Source organism: Haliaeetus albicilla, chromosome 16 (assembly GCF_947461875.1).
Source record: "Haliaeetus albicilla chromosome 16, bHalAlb1.1, whole genome shotgun sequence".
NCBI classification, from domain to species: Eukaryota; Metazoa; Chordata; class Aves; order Accipitriformes; family Accipitridae; genus Haliaeetus; species Haliaeetus albicilla.
In genome coordinates this window covers 2,041,729-2,046,465 of record NC_091498.1, presented here as the reverse complement: position 1 = coordinate 2,046,465, position 4,737 = coordinate 2,041,729, and the positions used below count along the sequence as shown (strand labels likewise).

Here is a 4,737-nt window from a genome sequence, read left to right as displayed (position 1 = left end):
TCTTGCTTCCAGCACAACCCATCTCCTCCCAGGCCACACAGGAACATTTACAGCAGCAAAAGGCTTCTATAGTCATAATTAGACTTCCTTGCAATGCACCGGCAGGTTGTGCTCCAGAAAGGGAGATGGTTTTGGTTGGTGGTTAGAAATCCCTGGAGAAGCAGCTACGGCTGCCTCATCTGTCCAGGCACCCGCTGCTGCCGGAGCGCCCGGCGTGCGCTGCAGACGATGGGCTTCGGGTGCACGGAGCCGTGGGAAACGGTGAATCGTGCCCCACATGTTTCCCAAGGCGATGTTTGGTGCAGTAATAGCTACAGCGCTGCTCGGAATAACATCTCCCGCTGCAGCAGGGTCTGCGCTTCCCGGCTGGGGAACTGCTGCCAGTGCAGGGGCTCTGTCGTACGCCAGTCCTTTCCCGTGGTGCCGAAATTATGTTACTTGTAGCCCGGGAATTTGCACCGTTTAGCAGACAGCCCGCTCAGGCTGGCAGAGCATGGGGCTGAGATCAGCCTGTTCGTACAGAACGCTTTCCTTCAAAGCGTTTGAAGCTCCCCTGCACCTCCGTCTTCAAAGTACCTAAAGGGGCACGGCCAAGTTGCAGCAACATGGGGTCACTGGGGGGCTGTCTTTGAGGTGGGGAGACCAGGGAGGAGAGAGCTTTTTCTGCTCGTTCTCTACCTCTCCTGGTCCCTCACAGCCTACACCTGCAGAGGGATGTGGTCTGAGCGAGCCTCAAATCCTTCCTGCCACCCGCCTTTTGAAATACTGCACCTGTTACCGAGGATTTAAGTGGGTTGTATCCAGGGAAGTGCACCTAGAGAGATCTGCGCTGGGAAATTTTATTTTTCTTCAAACAGAGACTGCGGCCATGCTGGGCTCGCCGTGCCCTGGTGCGTTGGGGCCGAAAGCTGGAAGTGGTAAGAAGTGGGAGGAGAGCAAAGGGAAATTGGGTAGTTATGTTTTATTGAGTGCAATACAGAAAGTGGGAACAAGCATTAAGAAGAAAATGGGATTTGAAAAACTATTGTTTTGGCAATTATTAAAATGGAACTGTTTGTGACACACTGCAGAAATGGGTCTCTAAAAGTGGTGCTCCCTTGAACCTCGGTGTCCTTGCGTGTGAGGTACCAATCTTAGGTTTATGTGTGCGTGTGTAAATGTATTCACTCTTATATAAGTAAATGTTTGGAGTTTATCCCTCAAAAGCACCTAAACTCTATTGATATGAAACAAGTTATTTTCTTACTCTCAGTTATTGCTGGCAGCAATATTTGCTTTGGAGCTGGGACACAGAGCAGAAACATTTGGGGACACCACGGGGGACTTCTGTTGGATGCTCCATGAGGTTGACCGCTCTGGTCCAAAAACATCCCCGAGGAGTCCTTGCTCTTGGACTGCGAACTCATTATCGGCTGATGTGAGCCTGCTCTGCTGAGCTCAAAGCGAGTCCTTGCAAAGGAATTTGGATCTTGTGATTGTAGAGGGGGATTTTTTTTATTTTTCGTAATTTTTCGTAACCTTTCCCCAAGAGGAAAATACCAGGCCTGCAGGTTTCAGAGTGGGTTTCTCATTGGCAGGGCCATCAGGTTTTTATTTTAATTGGTGTGGCAGTGCCCAGCTGGCTCCATCGGCCAGACCCCAAAACATTGCAGGGGAGGAGGTTGAGGGAAGTGGCTCCAGCGAGCCCGGAGCCGTGCTGCCAGCTTCCCTGCACCTCGCCGCCGTGCAGGAGAGGTTTGCCGGGCAGCTCTAAACACAGCCCTGGCCCGAGAGCAGGAGCAGTGCGGCTGCCAGGGGAGAGCAGAGCCCACGCAGCTAATTAGGGACTCGAGGGACGCGCGTGCGCCAGCCATCTGGAGGGGTCGTTAGCAGCCGGCGAAGCTCGGGAGCAAACACCGAGTTGGTGAGTCGGGTTGCGTGAGCCTTCACTTTGCAGAGGAGGATGAGCTGGTTTGGAAATCGGCTGCTGCCGCCACCGCGGCTTTTGCGCTCAGGAGCACGAGCGGGGAGAGCTGCGAACACGGCGTGAGAGCGATGCAGCACCGGCACCGCCGGGGAAATGCGGCATCCTTCTGCTCGGGTGCAGGCGGGGAGGGTCGGGAGGGAGAGCGCGCGGCAGCTGCGAACAGGGGTGAGCTGTAACCTGTCTTGTTAGAAAGCAGAAAGTCTCTCACAAATGGATTTCCAATTTCCCGTCCACCTGCTTAGCTGAGACAGATTTCTTGGTTTATAATTACTTTTTGGGTACTTACAGGATCTGGTAACCAGGCAACTTGATGCCTCTTAAATCCTCTTGCAAATCTGTTTTTTCTGTTGAGTTTTAGATGTTGGAGAAACATCAACCAAACTCTGAAGGCAGAGACTGCTTGCTTCACAGCTGTTTCTCTTCCCCGAAGTCTGCTGGATAGACACGATGCCGTGTCAGTGTTTTGGGCGTTCGGGTACGTGGTGCAGCAGCTCCTGCGGTTGCTGCCTGACAAACCTGGCAGGGCACCGGTGCCTTGCACAGCCTCCGCGGGTCTGCGTGGCAGCTCTCGGTCTTGTTTCCAGTAAGACACTGGCTAAAACCAGCTCCTGTTAGCAATGCATCTCGTCTCCCCAACAGCATCCCAGGGCAGCGATGTCTTCCCGTGGCTTAAGTCTGTCCCTGCTCTACGAGCCATTCAGGCGCACGCTCAGGACCTCTTAATTTTGGGGGCGTTTGTGTCCGACTGGGTCAAACCCAGGTTGTAGATGCTTTTATTAAAGCAGAGGCACAGTTAATCACGCTGGCGAGCTCTCTGTGGACCGTCCATCACGGGGCTGGCAGAGGAGCAGGGCTGAAGGTCACCCAGCCACGTCTCCCAGCCATTGCAGGGCTGCACAGGGACCAAGCTCCGACTTTCCCTTCCTTCCATTTATTTACATTTTCATGGATAAGCAGAGGAAGGAGGGAAGGAAGGATAACGTACACTGCTGTTTACAGGCCCCAGCAGTCTCTTCATTACCATGCAAAGAGCACGGGCAAGTCAAGGCACCCTGCAAGAGGTTATGCATCATGACACACTCAAAGGCTTTGACCTCTGTTGGGTAAAGTGGAGTTTAATTAACTTTTGCTCGACTGTTCACACGCTGGAATAATTTGGAAAGCTGCATGTGGGTCTCATCACGGATGCTGCTGGCTGGCCCGTCCAGCTCGCCTGGCTCCCAGCCTCGGCAGCATTTTCCCTTTCTCCCTCTCCCCCCGCGGGGCGGGTATCCTTCAGCTCAGAGCACTTGGGCTTAAAGCTATCACTTGTGGTCATGGTGGTGACAATTAGGCCATCAATCAATAAACTAATACTCTCATTTACAGTCATTAGGGACTGCGGATCTAAGCATCTGCTTTTGCTAATGAGTTTAAAAGTTGGCTAAATATGGCAGACCTGCTCTCGTGCAGAAGGAAGCAACAGGAGTTCGATGCAGAATTGGACTCTGGTGAACATGACATCAATTTTAATTAGCAAGCTTCTACAGTTTCCCAACTAAACCAAAATAAATGGGGAAAGGGAGGGTGCCGTGGTGGCACTGCTGCAGGCTGCTCAGGGCTTGTTTTGGGACCCCAGCTTCCCAGCACCTTCCCGGGGGTCCCAGGCAGTTCTGCCGGGGCGAGCGAGCCCCACGGGTGCCCTCCCGGCACCAGCGGTCTACAGCCCGACTTATACTCAGCGGTCCCTCGCACGTGGCTCAGCTACAGCACTTCTCGGCTGTCACATACATCTTTTAATCTGGTGAGGAGTCATTTATTTACACCTCCAGGCCTAACACACTGGCTACCATGGGGATGCTGAAGTTTGAAAAGCCCTATCATAGATCTGTTGTAGCTTAGAGGGGAAGGAAAAAAGCTTTTCCTCTACTTGCCTCTAAATGACTATAAATGTTTTTTTTCTCGGAGATCATGGCTCACAGGGGGCAGGCAATTGATGAGCTGGTGTTTGACCTGATTGATGGAGACCTCCATCACCTGCCACCTCCCGAGCCCGCTGCACCACGCGGCATGGTTTGGAAGGGCAGCAGCACTCTCCTCCCTCGTCGCGGTCGTGGCCGTCGGCAGAGCCCAGAAACCGTCCCTGGATCCCGCACAGGAGGTCCCTGGGCACCAACCAGCCAGCGGGCATCCTCACAGCACCGTCGCTCGCTGCCACGCTGGAGAAAGACCGTCCCGACTCCAGCCCCGCAGCCCAACCAGTGCCCTGTGTGCAGTGCTGCTGCCTCATGATGGCAGCTTTTTAAGGGAGGGGGAAGAAAAAAAAATTTAAAAAAAAAGAGACGTGCGGAGCCATACATCTAAATCTTTTCACTGATGACTTACATTCCTAACTTTGACAAGTTCTTATATAACTGAAATTAAGCTCCAGCTGTATTAAATCTTCAGCAAGTTAGGCCTGCAGTGATTGTATTCCCCTGAAGACGAACGAGAGCCCCACGTGCACCCGAAGCGCGAGCACCCCAAGGGCCCCCCCGCTTTCCAGCAGAGCCAGCGCCGGCTTCGCAGCGAGCTGGGGCGGCCGGCGCAGAACCATGCCTGCCAGCCTGGCCAGGCTGCGAGCCAGGCTGTGATTTTTCAGGTCAGCTCTTCTCGGAAGGGGGTGAAAAGCAAAGCTGAAATTTCTCCTGCAGCATAATTCCCCAAAATGCCTCGAAACCGGAGCGGCCGTGCTCGTTTTGTACCTGTTTTGTAAGACTTGCTGACTGCTGCAAACGCCCCCAGGAGCGCAG

The 4,737-nt window shown here is 53.5% G+C and overlaps 1 long non-coding RNA gene across 1 annotated transcript; it reads left to right on the top strand.

The window, feature by feature from the left end:
- Positions 1 to 1,763: 1,763 nt before the first annotated feature.
- Positions 1,764 to 4,286, top strand: LOC138689441 (uncharacterized). The gene is made up of 2 exons (XR_011328274.1): positions 1,764 to 1,903; positions 2,325 to 4,286. It is a non-coding gene; the product is annotated as an uncharacterized lncRNA (long non-coding RNA).
- The last annotated feature ends 451 nt before the right edge of the window (positions 4,287 to 4,737 follow it).